This window comes from Aegilops tauschii, chromosome 5 (assembly GCF_002575655.3).
Source record: "Aegilops tauschii subsp. strangulata cultivar AL8/78 chromosome 5, Aet v6.0, whole genome shotgun sequence".
NCBI lineage: Eukaryota > Viridiplantae > Streptophyta > Magnoliopsida > Poales > Poaceae > Aegilops > Aegilops tauschii.
In genome coordinates, this window is record NC_053039.3 from 104,409,442 (window position 1) to 104,424,733 (window position 15,292).

A 15,292-nucleotide genomic window follows, 5' to 3' on the forward strand; every position below is an offset into this window, starting at 1 on the left:
ATACCTCCCTCACCACTCTATGTGTCCGTGGAGGTACATCGTACTGGTGCGCCCACTGTCCGAATGGGCCTCCCATGCTCTTATTGTCACTTTTTTGCTGTTAGTATAATGCCAGCAGTCAAGTCAAGCAATGCTACTGCTAAAGTGATGCCACATTTAACTAATGCCGCACTCAGTCTAATGCCACTGATAAATTTAAGCAATGCCATTTAATGTCACTGGATTATTTCAGGGTTAGCTGTTGATTGTGGATGTATTAAAGATTTTTCAGCTAAGGCATTCTAATGTTGTTGCACAACCAGTATACCAACGATGAAACTTGTTACTACCTTGAGATTTTTGCACTGTTAATGCTTATAGATTACATACCTCACTTTCATGAGATAAGTTAATTTTTTTGTACAGTGTCACCAAAATGCCAAGGCGCTGATGTCATTTTATTTTGGTTAAACTGCACAAAAAATTATGAAGACAAGAGGAAAGGTCAAGAGTGGGCACCTCCTCCTCCGGATGTTCTCTTGATTCGTTCGATCAAGTTTTATGTTTGATCGATTATCAAGATTGGGATAGCAATTTTTAAGGTCCCCCCGAGTTCGAAATGATATTTACCTTGGAGGTACATGGTTTGCAATTTTTTTATACTGTCATTAGTTAATAATGCTAGTTACCTTCAAACTTTTGTATTTGGTTTAGTGCTCATGCACAGCTAGTATACCAATGCTGAAACTTGTTACCTTTACATTTTGTATTGTTAATTCTTATAGAAATCTTCCAGTGCTAGAGTTTATTGAAATCTGTTCAGTAAAACCATTATACTATACCCTGTAATAAAATAACTACTCTATTGTTGCAGTAGCCACTGGATTAGTGTATATTTGTAGTATTCGAATGGTGTTGCATTAGCGTATGGACATAAATAAAGTGTGGCAAGCTTTCCCAGATATGTGCTCAAGAAAACTACTACCTGTTTTTCTAATACTAGACGTTTGGGTACTTTAAATTGAATTGCGAAAACGTCTTATATTAAGGAACAGAGGGTGTAGAGTTCACTCAAATTATCCCGGTAAAGCTAGTCACACCTTTGTTAAAATTAATGTTCATTATGTTATCGGAGGAGGTTTGTATGTTTGTCTCTAATGCTGTTGACTACATACCTGACATCATGATGTAATGTTAAGTCATTTCCTTTTGTGCAGTATCACTGAATTTTAGTTGAACTGCACAAAATATGCTTAAAAGAAGAGGAAAGGTCAGGAATCGATCATTCTTTCAGAAAGAACTATATATGCCTTTCTGACATCAGCCGTTGTTCCTTATTTATTCCTTCAAACAGGTGGTTAGAAACAGTCTTGCTACCTTTTCCATTAAGAAATTGGAATGCTTATATTTGTGAGTCTATGCTTCAACTAGTGCCACTTTTATAGTAATCACACTTTCAATATCTATGCAAACAGGGATGCTCGATTTTAGTGGAACTGCACAAAAAGTCCAACTAGTTCAACATTAGGAGCATGTTTTCTTCCAAACCTTTATATCCAATTGGTGGCACTATGAGCTGTTCATTACGAAGGTACATGGTTTGCTACTATCTTGCAACTCTTTTTGTACTGTCATTAGATAGTAATACTAGTGGTTTGCATGTGAATTTATTGGCAGGGTCGACCTACATTGGAGGTGCAAGACGGGATTCAATGATTGGATGCTCAATTTCGGTTGTATCGATTTCACCTCTTCCATCACTGCGAACATGGATATCCTTGGACTGATGAAGAATAGGCGCTATATTTCTGCTCTGAACCAGCAAATCAATTTAGTATGAAATGTTCCAGGGCAAAACATGACTGTATCAAATTGTCCAGTGAAAAACATGATAGATGCTAAGCGGAAGAGACATGTTTAAACCGAAAATAAAAGGTGGGGTATATGTTTACTAGCTACTTGATATTTGTGCAGACAGAGATGTCTGCCCGTTGCTATTTGGCAAACACATAAAGTGACCACAATTTTGGTTGAACTGCAGAAGAGAATAGTATAGTCACTGCATGCAGTGCCATTTGAAAATAGACACAGAAAGATTGGATAGTCACTTCATGGACTGTAGAAAAGTAGTACTATACTATTTATTGGACAACACTAGGTGCTTCATTGCTTTCGTCTGATTATACAATGGGCATCATTTTGCCTAAGTTAAAGTTTGTATTCCGAAAATAGTCTCGCCGTGTGATCGAGAGAAGACCAAATCATATTGCAGTGGATGTTCCTCCATCATGTGTGGTTCATTCTCATGGTTCCAGCTGTTGGTGAAACCACTTACGTTTGCAAGAGGAATTGTAAACTTCACAAACAAATTTGTCTTTCAATCTGTACTGAATGTTGGCCAAGAGAAGCATCCATGTTAGTAGGAAGAACAGATATTTTTCTAAATCTTTGCTTTTGGAGCTACATATTTGTATATGATCTGTGAATCATACGCTGCGACTCGTTGCATGCTGCTCCGCATACTCGCTGCAAGCGATTCTGAGTGCCTGCATGCAGCCGGTCGTAATTAAGGCAGCTAACTGATGCGAAAAAAGATGCGCTTTAATTGTTGGGGGCCTTTTAAATCCATGGAATCATTATTGACAAGGAGGGAGATGATTCGAGTGCACTCGTTTGACCGTCATGCCGGCGTGCGACCCAGCACGGACGGGACGGGACGGCACAATCATAATTTCAGTTTCTCTAGTTTTCCACGGCAAGCTGGCGCGCTAAGCCATGCCTGCTTATGCATTGAATTCCGATGACCGTCGCGCTACCTTCCGCCTATAAGTACAGTTTCCCGGCCTTCTCCGGTGGCACTGTGACCCAACTCGCCCTATCCTCATAAGCCCCCACCGGCCCGACGTCGCTCGCCACTAATCCTCGCTCTCGCCACATCCGCCATGCCCCCGCCCGTCCGCGATAGGCGAGGCCGGAGGCGGTCACCGCCGGAACTAGTGTTCGGTTTTCCACCGGAAGGCAGACGGAGGGAGGAGGCATTCTATCGGTCTTTAGATGGCAATGCGGAGATCGAGGACTTGTTGGAGCGCGACCGCCTGGCGGAGGAGCAGGAGTTGTTGGAGCGCGACTGCTTGGCAGAGGAGCAGCGTATCACCGATTTGCGCCGCCAGCGGGACATGGAGCAGCAGTGCACCGACGCTCTGAGTTGCGAGCAGAGCGCCCGCAACTGGGCCGACTACGTGGAGGCTGACGCCTGACAAATAGCCCTGGAGGCTGTCGGGCACGCATGCGTTCGCGACGCCGATTTTTACTACCAGCTCGTTAAGTGGGTTTCCCGCTTAGAAGCCGAAGCTTCGGTGGACCACGCCGGCATGGAAACGCCCAACGCGCGCGAGCAACGCGCCCTATCGCACCTCTGGCAAGTCCGAGGCGAGGCGGAGGACGCCGGTGCCGGCGTTTAGCGTGTACCACAGATGGCGGCCGGCATCGTCTAGTTAGCTAAGAGTAAGTTAGTACTTGTGCGCTACTAGAGTATTAGTGGGAGTAGATAGTTAACTTGGCTATGATGGTTGTCAAAGTGGAAGTTCATTACTCTATATGTGGATTAGACCTGTTACTTTGCTCTGAATGTTGAACTTTCCATTTGAACGTATGGAATGGGCTGTTATTTTTTTAAATGGGTTGTATTTGTCCTCCACGGGTTTAGAGGCTGACTTGTGGGCCTACCAAGTTGACGCGTACACAATCAGAAGATGATTGTATGTGGATAAGATGACAGAAGGGACCCGCCAAGGTCATGGCAGTACGCAAGCAAGTGCCTCCTTATTTCAAGCCAATAAAAAAGGTGGCTCCTCCTAATGGATTTCTCACATCTGGGTCCCATGCCATTATCAACGTAGTCAATAAACGAGAGAATTGCACAACGAGCGGCTGACACCAGGGACCCAGAAGCTCGCCCAGTTATTTTTGTTTTGGGTTAATTTGATAAATGCCACTCCAAATCTGGTGTTTCCGAGAAATGCCACTGCAATTTCCAAACTTTGAAAACTGCCATTTCATGCCATTTCCAGTGGCATTTTTCGAAGTCTGGAGTGGCGCTTTTCAAAGATTGCAAATTGCAGTGGCCTTCTCCAAAGTTTGCAAAAATTGCAGTGGCATTTTTCAAAGTTTGGAAATTGCAGTGACATTTTTATGAATCACCATAATTGGAGTGGCATTTATCTAATTTGTTTTTGAGACGGAAGCAGGGTGTCAGCTGGGCTGTGCGGGGCACTCTGGCCTGTCTAGACAGCCTTCTCTTTTATGTTTACCACAGACCAGCAAGTAGTTTTATTTCTTTCTGAAAATGGCTAGCCCAGTTTTTTTGTGATTTGCCAAGTAAGTCGCTTTGTCAGGCCTGTTGGGCTGCAAATCTTTCAAGACGAGGAGAGCTTCATTCGGCTGGCCGAGAAAATGGCCTATCAGTAATGAGAAATGGGATGTACATTTTTAAAACACATCAAACCGGCAATTAGTTTCAAATTTCTTTTTTTAATTTTGAGATTTTAAATTGCATTGATTTTTATGCGTGGACAATTTGTTGGATTTTATATTGATATACATTTATTTTTAAAATCAGTTTGAATGTGACTCGAAATTTCGGGATTAAAAACAGTTTGGACCGCACCGAAATATGCAAAATTTCATATAATTTTTTGGCCACAATATGGATTGTAATGCTAACAAAAAGAATATGGGCTCCAAAAAACACCTTAAGAATTAGCAAATGGGTTGTAAATTATTAGAAATAATGGCAGATGGGTTGTATGTTGTTTTCCACAGATTTGAGGCTTTCCTAAAAAAAGATTGAGCACAAGCAGTGACTGTTGGATGTCCATCCAATGACTGCCGTGCTTCTTCAATCTCTGCTCTTCCTGCTCCAGCCACTCAAACAAGCGCCGGCGGGACTGCCTGCTCCCTCCTCCCCGCGGCTGGCTGTGCTGCCGCGCAGGCCTCACCGCCCCACCGTACTCCCATCGCTGGCCTAGCCATCCCTCTACTCACCCACACCTGCTGTTATTCTCTGGCGACGGCAGACGAACCAGTAAACCCTCGTACAGTCGTACTCCCCTCCGCATGGGAAACAACTGCCGAGTCTTCCCTGGCTCCGTGTCGTTCCCTTCCTAGGCCTCGCCGTCGTCCACCGCCCTGGTGCTCTTGGCGCGGCCTGGTCAACGTGGTCAACGACCCACATGGATCTGAAGTGGACTGTACGTGGAGAGGCTGACAGCTGGGTCGACGGTCGCACGCAAGGAAATGCCTCCTTATTACGCGCAAAATGATGATTCCTCCACCTGACATCTGGGACCCACCGAAAGGGCCTCTGTATTTCGCGAAAAAATGTTACCGCCGCTGACAGCTCGGACCCACCAGCTATATCTTCGCACGCAAAGAAGTGCCTCCTTATTTCGCACAAAAAAATGAATACTCCCCCTCCTAGATGGGACCCAGTATAGTGGGAGGCTTACTTGTGGGCCTACTAAGTTGACGGAGACGGAGGGCTTTGTCAACTTAGTCAATATGCATGATTCTAGCTCCAGTGACCGTACGATGTCCATCCAACGGTCGTAGTGCTTCTTCAACCTCTGGAATTCTTGCTCCAGCCGCCCAAACCAGCGCCGGTCGTGCCTCGTGCTCCTACCTCCCGTGGCCGGCTGCGATGCCGTGGAGGCCTCACCGCCCCCTACTACTCCCACCGCTGGCCAGGCCATCCCTCTACTCACCCACACCCCCTGTTATTCTGCGGCGACGGCAGCCTCACACCGCAGCGAACCAGTGAACCCTCATACTCCTCTACGCGTGGGCATCCACTGTCACGTCTTCCCCGGCTCTGTGTCGTCCCCTTCCTAGGCCTCGCCGTCGTCCACCGCCCTGGTGCTCTCGGCGCGGCGTGGTCAACGTGATCAAGGAACGGCTTCCATCGGACGTGGACTGTACGTGGAGAGGCTGACAGCTGGGTCCACGGCCGCAGCAAGGAAGTGCATCCTTATTACGCGGAAAATAATGATTCCTCCACCTGACAGCAGGGACCCACCGGACGGGCAACCGTATTTTGCGAAAAAAACATTTCCCCCCTGACTGCTGGGACCTACCAGCTACATCTTCGCACGCAAGGAAGTGCGTCCGCGCAAAAAAACGATTCGCCCCCTGACTGCTGGGACCCACCAGCTACATCTTCACACGCAAGGAATTGCCTGACAGTCGGGACCCACCTGGTCGAAGCGTACGTAGCGTTGTCATTCTGGTCGCGAACGTGTATGTACATACTGGTCGATGTAGAGGCGCGCATGTAGCATGTACACGTACGTACAACGGTCAGTGTGCAAGAAAGAAAATACGGCCACGTACGGGCGGGGTCTCGAACGCCTACTCGCGCATACGTATGGCCAGGGCTCGTGTACATGGCTGGGTCAGAACGGAGAAACATCGTCGTCGTCGTGTTCATGGGGAGCCAACCGGCTGGCTCGGAATGGAATGCGTCGTCGTGTTCATCGGGAGGGCTTGGACGGAACAGCCGATGGAAACGAGGCCTGGCGTACCGTAGAACGGAGGAAACGGCCTTGTGTTCGACCGTCCACGTTCAAAACGGGATCCTGTTCATCGGGAGGGGTCTGGCGTACCGCAAAACGGAGGAAACAGACTTGTGTTGGACCTCCTACGGTCGAAACGGGGTCCTGTTGATCGGGAGGGGTGTGGCGTACCGCAAAACGGAGGAAACAGACTTGTGTTGGAGCGCTACGGCCGAAACGGGGGTCCTGTTCATCGGGAGGGGTGTGGCGTACCGCAAAACGGGACTCCACGGGATACTATTCATCTCCATCGTCGACCCCCTCCAGCCTCCACGGGCTACTGTTCATCCACCGTCGACCTCCTCCAGCCTCCACCTGCGACTGTTCATCCACGGGCTCCTGTTCATCTAGCTTCCACCGCGCACTACTCCACCGGCTACTATTCAACCAGCCCTCTCCACGGGCTCCTGTTCAACCACCCCTCCACGGGCTACTGTTCATCCAGCCCTCCACCGGCTACTGTTCATCCAGCCCTCCACGGGGTCGTCCTGTTCATCCAGCCCTCCACGAGGTCCTGTTCATCCAGCCCCAACCGGCTCGATCGATCGGGGTCCTGTTCATCAGAGGCAACACCACGGGGTCCTGTTCATCCACCCCCACCGGGAACTGTTCATCCAAACCCCCCAGCAACGCTCACTGTTCATCCAGAGGCAGCATCGATCGGCTTCAGTTAGCAGCAGTAGCGAAGGAATCACTCAAGTGAAGTAACGTAGCTAGTGCAATCACTCGGGTTCAGTTAGAGCCCAACGCCTCGCTCGGGTTCAGTTAGAGCCCAACGCCTCGCACACACGCGCGTACGTGTACGAGAGAAACGCGCATCGCTCGGCCCCCGACCACCCACCGTAACCGGGAACTCCCCGAAATTTTCCTCACCCTCGCTTCTACCATGGTTTTTTCCGCCATGGACGGCCCAAAGAATGTCATGCAGCTGCATCTCCGGCCCGCCCAGGACGATAAGCCCATTTTCTGTCATGATTTTTTGTCATAGAAGTAGGAGCCCACCACATCTATGATGATACCGGGTTTTGTCACAATTATCGTCATAAAAGTGTCATAAGTATGATAGGAAAAAATTCGTTCGGTCCAAAATGTCACGGATGTGTCTTTTTTTGTAGTGGGAGGAGCCTTCCGATGAGCTGGACAACTGCAATACGGTGCCTGCCGCTGCTGCACGTTTAGCGACGCTCGCCAGCTCGAACGCCCACTGCCGCTCCAGACGACCCCTCTCAAAGCGGCCGGACTGCTCGTAGATCTCCTGATTCCTCGCCTCTGCGTCGGTGTGTGCCGCGGCCACGGCTGCAGTAAGGCTCTTTGCGTGCTCGACGAGGCGCTCCTCCTCCTCCCGCAGGAACTCGATGTAGCGCGCAAGGTCGCTGACGCACGTGCGGGCCTCCACCTCCGCCTCTCTCCTTCGGGCGGCGGTGGCGGAGCGGGTGATGATCCCTGCGGTCGACTGTGGGCCGACAACCACGGCGGCCGATGATGGGGTGGCGGCCACGACGGCCACCTTCCACCTTCGGGCCGCGGTGGCAGAGCGGGTGATGGTGGCCGGCAGTGGGGTGGCGGCCACGACGGCCACTCCCGCCTTCAGGCCGCTGCCGCGCAGTGGGTGATGGCCGGCAGTGGGGTGGCGGCCACGACGGCCACCTCCCGCCTTCGGGCCGCTGCGGCGGAGTGGGCGATGCCCTGGCTTTCGACGGTGATGTGGCAGCAATGGCGGTCGGCAACAGCTGCCGATGGGCACAGACGGTGGAGCGTGTTGTGGGTGTTCCGCGCGCACCCAACAGGGACGCCACGTGCACTACACTACGCCGGGGACTGCGCCGCCGCCGCGGTGTAGCCTCCCAGCTAGAGCTGTCCTCTGATGATGGCGGAGTGGCTGAGCGACGATGATGGACCGGTGCCATTGGCGATTGTGGGAGAAGCAGACGAGATAAGATACAGGGAGGGAGGGGAAAATGCGACGCAGGACTCGCCGGTCGTGAGGGTTTATATAGCAGGCCGGTAAGCATTGGGATTTGTGGGATTTCACCGAGTCGGGCGGGAAGCTTGTGCGGGAACGGGCTCACTGATGATTCATTGTGGCGCCACTTCGAGCCACCGTTTGGCCAAAAGAACGCCCCCGAGCACTGCGCAAGCTTGCGCTGTAAGCCGTCTGCGGCAGCGGGGTGACAAGACATGCGAGAGGAGGACGAAAGGACATGTACACATACGGTTAATAAAAAACGTTTGCGATTTAATTACCTACTATACCCCCGTCCTGGTTTATAATTAGGATTTAACTAATAAAATACGAATGCATGTCGCCAAAAATTTAATCGTTGGATTCGTATTTGAACATAGTTTCGAGTTATACAATTTTTGTAACATGCATTAACACTTTCTTAGTTAAATTTAAGGTTATATACCAGCAAGCGTTTGCTCGCAACACACACGGCTTATTCCATCACAAACAGCTCAGATGGATCAACTATATGCCACGTATCGCACACGCAACTCTAATCTGATTCGTGCTTGATGTCTCCGACATCGCTCGCACAGTTCGTCTTATTTGCCACGTATCACTGTGCCGGCCTCTGCTCGCGTCCCTCGGCAAGCTCTGCTCGCCGTTAGGCGCCGCGGCACGCTCTGCTTGTGTCCATCGACGCGCTCTGCTCGCGTCTGTCGACGCGCTCGGCTCGTGGACAGTTTTTCCTTGCGTGTTCAACTGCTATATGCATATATATGGTTGCCCTCCGTTGAGGCGACCACGGAGCGCTCTTCTCGTGTCCCTCCGCGCGCACTATGCCAGCGGTTGGGCGTGCGCGCGATCACGTCGGGGGGCCCATATGCATGCGGTTGCGCCGCGTGCGTTGCCACGCGATGAAGTTACATGCGGCACGATGGAGTTACGCACTGGAACTTAGAACTGCCAATAGGGCCTGCCGATATTCCAGGTCGTCCGGCTTCCCCTTTAATTCCCGCAGCCATTATTACCTTAGTCTCTTCAACCTTTCGATCGCGCCCCACAACACAACAAGCACAGCCACGATGACACATAGAGAAGGGATGTCTAGAGGCGCTCCAATGGAGTTCGGCGAGCATAAAGTGGAGACCCATGCGAGGGAGATGGATCTCTCGGTGGTGTACACCATCGACTCGGCCGTGGTGGACGACTACATCAACCACGTTGAGCAGTTGCTTGCTCGAGACAAGTACAAGGTGGTCGGCATCAACCTCCAGTACACCACCGGCCGTCCCAACATAGATCAGAAGGTTGCCGTCGCCCAGTTGTGCATGCGCCATCATGTCCTTATCTACCACTACTGCATGGCCACAGAGCCTTGCGACCATTTCACCAGGTTTGTCAACAACACCAATTACAAGTTCGCCACGGTGGAAACCACCGACGATGTAAAAGCGCTCAGGGTTACGGGCTTGTCCTGTAAGAACCTTGTCGAAATACGTGAGCTCTACAGGGTCTTGGGCAACACGAAGAAGGAATCCCTGGTTGAACTCGCCTCGGCCATCATTGACCCATACTACAAAGAGATGAAGCAGGATGCCAACAGAACATGTCTCGTATCCTGGCACGGGGCCTGGATGCGGCAACTGGATGAACCTCACCTCAGGTTCGCGTCCAAGAGCGTGTACACATGCTACAAGATGCACAGGCGGATCGTTGACATGAGGAAGTGCCTTGTTACGGAGATCGAAGAGGCCGGATCGAGCCACAACCAAAGCAAGCGTCACAAGAAGTAGATGGTGATCAGATGATCGTTTATCCTAGTTAATCATGTATGTAATATATAGTTTACTTTGGTGTGTGGAAATGTCATGTGTGTAGTAGCCACCTATGTAATTATGCATGTAATAGTTTACTTTGGTGTGCGCAAATGCCATGGTTGTAGTAGCCACCTATGTAAGTGGATGTTTAATTTGGTTATGCAACCATGTCCTTATAAGTGTGTGTGTGTGTGTGTGTCTATATATATATATGTTGTTGTTCTGTATGCAATCCCATCGCACAACACACACGTCTTATTAGCAGCAATCGTCTGTGTTATTGTCGGTCTTCGCACACATTTCTGATTACAGACCTGTTTGCCGCGTATCACACACATCTTGTTATATTGAACCGTTTTTGTTCTCTTGTCTCAACGCAAACAGTTCGTCCGAGTGAACCGCATGCCGTATATCACACATACCGTGATCTGGCTGACCGTTCCTTTTGTGTTGCCTAATCACAAACAGTTCATCCGAGTGAACCGTATGCTGTATATCGCACACACCTTCATCTGGCTGCCCGTTTCTTTTGTTCCTCCTCATCGCAAACAGTTAATTGGACTGGACTGTATGCTCTGCATCGCACACGCAACTAAAATCTGAACCGTGTTTGTTGCATTCGTCATCGCAAACGTTTCGCACCCTTTTTGACGGGTTTTTTACACCATCGTTTTCGATTATTGCATCGCACACTGTTTCGTCGAAGGGTCTCTGATCGTAGTGTCGCGTTAGGAGCATCCTACAATAGTGAATGAGTTAGTTGCGGGATGATGTATTACGGAACGAGTAAAGAGACTTGCCGGTAACGAGATTGAACTAGGTATGAAGATACCGACGATCGAATATCGGGCAAGTAACATACCGATGACAAAGGGAATAACGTATATTGTCATTACGATACGACCGATAAAGATCTTCCTAGAATATGTGGGAACCAATATGAGCATCCAGGTTCCGCTGTTGGTTATTGACCGAAGAGGTTTCTCGGTCATGTCTACATAGTTCTTGAACCCATAGGGTCCGCACGCTTAACATTCGATGACGATTTTGTATTATATGAGTTATGTGATTTGGTGACCGAATGTTGTTCGGAGTTCCGGATGAGATCATGGACATGACGAGGACTCTTGAAATGGTCGAGAGGTAAATATTCATATATAGGACGATGATATTCGGATACCGGAAGTGTTTTGGGGTGTACCGGGTACATATCGGAGTACTGGGGGGGTTACCGGAACCCCCCGGGGGATTAATGGGCCTTACGGGCCATAGGAGGGGAGCACACCAACCCACAAGGGGTGGCGCCCCCCTAAGGAAGGAGGCCGAATTGGAGAAGGAGGAGGGGGTTCGGCCCCCCTTTCCTTCCTCCCCCCTCTCTTCCCTTTTTCCCCTTCCGGTAATAAGGAAAGGGGGCCGAATTGGACTAGGGGCCCAAGTAGGATTCCTCCTACTTGGGGCGCCCCATGGCAGCTCCCCTCCCCCTCCCACCTATATATACTTGGGGAGGGGGCGCCTAGAACACACACCAACAATTGTTAGCCGTGTGCGGCGCCCCCCTCCATAGTTTACGCCTCTGGTCATATCTTCGTAGTAATTAGGCGAAGCCCTGCGCGGATCACTTCATCATCACCGTCACCACACCGTCGTGCTGACGAAACTCTCCCTTGACACTTTGCTGGATCAAGAGTTTGAGGGACGTCATCGAGCTGAACGTGTGCAGAACTCGGAGGTGCCGTACATTCGGTGCTTGATCGGTCAGAACAAGAAGAAGTTCGACTACATCAACCACGTTATCAAACGCTTTCGCTTTCGGTCTACGAGGTTACGTGGACACATTCTCCCCCTCTCGTTGCTATGCATCTTCTAGATAGATCTTGCGTGAGCGTAGGAATTTTTTTGAAATTGCATGCTACGTTTCCCAACATGAAGAGCTTCGTAAAAAAATGGAAGTTGTACCCCGGATTCTAGATTGTTTGCGGAGCGGCATTATCGTCGAGCTACCCCGTTTGACTTGTATTTTCTGAAGCAGAGCTGAATTTTAAGGAGCGGAGTTGACCTAAACAGGTTCTAAATATGCTGGAAGATATATTATTTTAATAGTTAAAGGAAGACAAGACTTTTCTTCATGCTTCTCTCTCTACCCGACATTTCTAAATAGCAATGCCCTAAGGCAAGGGATGGGTGGCTGCATGTTGCCGCCTAATCCAACCTATCACTTTTTTTTTTGACACAAACTATCCCGGGCAGCACTAGCCATCGGACTACTGCCAATTCTATCATATCAGACTAGTACTATGCCCTCGGATGAACTAAGATGAACGTTGGATCGGCTATAGTAGAGAACCCACGCTAGATAGGTAATTAGTACGTGTCTTGCGTTAATGTTTCCTCTAATTGTGTGCTTCATAACTACTAGGAGGCCCATTACGTGGAATTTCCTTTATTTAACAAGAATTCCTTTCATTACGTATCTAATCTGGTTAACTACTCCAAAAATTACTCATGATTAGGTGGTTCATTGAACAAGGACGACTGAAGCAAAACACTTTGGTGTATCCATGTGGTGTTAGATGCATTACCAAAATAATGTTGGATGCATAGTTGCCTGGAGTACAACGAAAGCTTTACTAGGTTGCGTTTGAAGCATAATGCAGTAATATTAGAATCATGATTAGTACTACCTCCGTTCGAAAAAGCTTGTCTCTCAAATGGATGTATCTAGCATCAAGTTAGTACTAGATACATCCATTTGATAAATAAGTTTGGGACAAACTTTTTCGGACAGAGGGAGTACGTAACAAAAAATCTCTGTTGTGTACGAAGCATATTAGTTTTATGAAATTGTGTAAACAAAGGCTTATTCATCCGTGTTTGTGTATGAAGCATTAGACAGTAACGTTGGAAGCATGATTAATATTGGTTCTGCAAAACTTGCATCATTTGGTTGTTGTGTGACAGAAATATTGGAGATCTGCCAGTGAATACAGAATGAGATGTACTCCTACAATTTACTCCACGGAAAATCCATCACGAAATTAAACTGAACTCAAACAAGTTGAGCCGAATTCTCTCAAAAGGAAAAACAAATTAAACCGAATTAACAGCATTTTTAGCAAGCTAATCTCATCGGACAGGCTCCCTCGCGCTGAGCTCCCTCCATTCACGCGTCTGTCGTGCAGCTGCTCTTCCAGCTCGGCACCGCTCCGTTCAGCCGCTGCCCCGGCTCGCGGCCCGATTGCTCGACGTCCCCGGGGATTACAGGCACAGCAGAGCTTGGGGAGCTTCGTTCCAGTGAGCACAAACAACATATTAGAGAGATGCGCAGCCGGAATGTGCACGGCCCTCCTATCATAATAACCAGTGCTAACAGAAGAGAGAATAGGAGGGCGAGCAATAAACCAACGAAAAGCCACTTGTAGATGCGGTCCTCTTTGGTGTCCCCCGACGCGATAACCCCGGCTTCAGGCGACGGCAGCACCGCCGCTGTCCCGGCTGGATGCGCTGGCACCACCACGGCGGCTCCTGCTGGAGGCGCCGGCGACTCGACCATAGTCGCTGGTGAAGGCGGGGGGATGGCGGCCCCGGCTGGAGGCGGCGGCGGTGGCACCTCAAGATTTGCTGCCGGTGGAGGTGGAGCCTCGAGACCTGCTTCTGGTGGAGGCGGCGGCAGCTCGCCGGTAGTCGTTGGTGAAGACGGTTGGCTGGTGTCGAGACAATTCACTGCTATTTTCCAAGCACCTTCCCTGTCACATGTCGCAGATGCTTGCGAGAAAGACAGTAGCAGAAGTAGCAGAAAAATTACTGCCAGTCCGGAGTAGGTCAAGGAAGAGGCCAACTTCCTGGAGATGTCCCCTGCCCAGAGGAGAAGGCCGGTGTCGTCCTCCACGACGGTGCGGGGGACGTCGTTGTCTTTACTCATCTCGTTCGTCCAACCGGCCTCCTCACTTGAACTCTGCACAAACCAAGTAGCAATTCCGATCAAAAGAACTCCAACTATTTGGAGCTGTAACTAACAAACATCATGCTTTGACATTTGACAACAGAGAAGCCCTGCAAAACTTCCACCGGAAAACGAGACAAAACAATGTGCAGAAGGACTGTGCAGAGCCATAATGCTACAAAATCTGTCTCATTTGCTACCCATCGAAAACATCATGGTAGAGATGGAAACAGGACAAAAGAAAAGCCAACGAAGCATAACTAGAAGCATGACTGGAACTCAACGGATCCGTCGATCGCCTTAGCTAAAGAGCCTTGTAATTATTAAGCACTTGAAAAGGAACTAAAAAAAGGCTACCTGAACAGCCTTGTAATTGATCTTAGCTGCATCGCTGTGCACTGGTGTGAGACCTAGTTTGTTCCCCTGGAAAACTCTGGCTCCATTCTTCGGCAGGAGCCACTCAGTCCTGCACAAAGACACAAGACAACTAAGGACACTTGGAAATAGCGAGAACAACCATCTTACTGTTTAGCTGTTAATGGAGCAGAATTTTGAAGAAGAGCACCTTGGCTCTTGTGTGCTTGAGCTACTACTGAGGCAGCAGTGAAGTGCTGTCTTTCCTTCCGGGTCGGTTTCATTGACATCAACATCCCCCATCAGAAGCATCTTTGTGACATTCATATCTCCGGCCTACACAAGGAATCAATCATTACAAGTTTTTCATATGTAAGTTGCAGCTTGTTAGGCGTAGCATGATTACAATAATAGTGCATCAATCGAACATAAGAAAATGTAGAGCTGCTTCTTGATAATACAGACAAAGCGTGTAGATCATAATCATAGTAACTCATTTCATGGATTATTCTAAGAGTCTTCGAAAATAAGGTGTGGACCTCAATTACACACACCACCTAACTCACTTAACTTCCTAGCAGTCATAGCAACTAATTTCATGTGCAATGAAAATCTAGAGGTGTTCAAAATGGAAAAGCTCTGTGTA

At 49.1% G+C, this 15,292-nt stretch overlaps 1 long non-coding RNA gene across 1 annotated transcript; it reads right to left on the reverse strand.

Moving 5' to 3' along the window:
- Positions 1–13,330: 13,330 nt before the first annotated feature.
- LOC123493860 (uncharacterized) lies at positions 13,331–15,215 on the reverse strand. Its single transcript, XR_012183620.1, has 2 exons — positions 14,650–15,215; positions 13,331–14,304 (listed from the first exon to the last, which is right to left on the reverse strand). It is a non-coding gene; the product is annotated as an uncharacterized lncRNA (long non-coding RNA).
- Positions 15,216–15,292: the final 77 nt, after the last annotated feature.